The sequence below is a fragment of the Elaeis guineensis genome, chromosome 3 (genome assembly GCF_000442705.2).
Source record: "Elaeis guineensis isolate ETL-2024a chromosome 3, EG11, whole genome shotgun sequence".
NCBI lineage: Eukaryota > Viridiplantae > Streptophyta > Magnoliopsida > Arecales > Arecaceae > Elaeis > Elaeis guineensis.
The window spans coordinates 115,777,709-115,778,853 of record NC_025995.2 but is presented as its reverse complement, the minus strand read 5'-3'; the positions used below and the strand labels follow the sequence as shown (position 1 = coordinate 115,778,853).

Genomic DNA, 1,145 nt, shown 5'->3' with positions numbered 1-1,145 from the left:
TTGACAGATACCTATAATTTCGATTAGGACAACATAGCTGCTGTACAATAAATGCAAGTGATAATAAATCATTCAAAACAAATGGGCCAAGTTTCCAAAGTTAATTGACACAGGTGTTTATAAGAGATCTAAGAAAATCTTAAAAGTTATGATCATTTATAATAAAAATCTGATTTTGATAAATCAATGCCTGTAAAATGATTCAAACTCCAACAGGGATAAGGTCTCAGAACTGATTTTGAACAATTAAGTAAACACAGAATTCCTGAATTAATGTCGCACTAAATAATCATGTGCAAAATGTATTGCAAACTATGAAGGAATATTTGCGCTAAAGGTTTTTGGCCTAACATCACAATCTTTTCCTTTACCTTCTCCTCCTTTCCCCTCACCAGTTCATTGGCTTTTAGAGTTGCTGTAATTTTTCTGTTGTTGCAAAATGGTAGAGCACCATCCTATTCATAGCTTCCTTGTAAGCATTAGGTGAAATGTTAAAAAAAACAACATGAGGTGGCAGCTTATTAATAAGTCTAAGGTGAGGAATTCAAGGAGGTGACAGCTTAACAATAAAACAAGGTGGCAGGTCAACCAAAGAAGCATGAGGTCGCAATTTAAAAATAAGTATGAGGTGGCAGTTTCAAGCATGAGGTAGGATCCAATAAATCATGAGGTGGCAGTTCATTTGAAGAGGCATGAGCTGGCCATACACCAAGCATGAGGTGGCATCCATGGACAAGCATTAGGTGTCTTAACACATGGATATTTTCAAAGCGGTTCTTGCACTTTTCTAATTTCCACTTGAGATCCTATAGGCAATTATATTATGGTCCTCCGCATGTCCCATATTCTCTTGACATAAATTGCACAAATCACTTTATTTCCAAATAAGATATATATGCACACACATTACCAAAAGGTATCACTTATCTAATTCAACTATATTGGTAGCCGTAATCAAGATGTTGCAAAGTTGGGGTATTATGGATTCCATCCTCTTTCTTAGCATGCATACTTCTGCAATGGATTTAAACCCACATTATATCTATAAATGCCTCCAATGCAAAGGAAAAAGCAAAAAAACACTCAAGCAATTGCAACACTGGATTGTCAATTATACACTCAGATCAAGTTATAAAATGTCTTGC

General features: G+C 35.4%; 1 long non-coding RNA gene across 3 annotated transcripts in view; it reads right to left on the bottom strand.

Annotated features, from left to right (window-relative positions):
* Positions 1 to 906: 906 nt before the first annotated feature.
* LOC105040686 (uncharacterized) overlaps positions 907 to 1,145 on the bottom strand; it is a 13,827-nt gene continuing 13,588 nt past the window's right edge. For all 3 annotated transcript variants that reach the window (XR_003800198.2, XR_003800199.2, XR_831209.4), the window contains one exon: positions 907 to 1,145. This exon is cut by the window's right edge and continues 87 nt beyond it. This is a non-coding gene — a long non-coding RNA (uncharacterized lncRNA).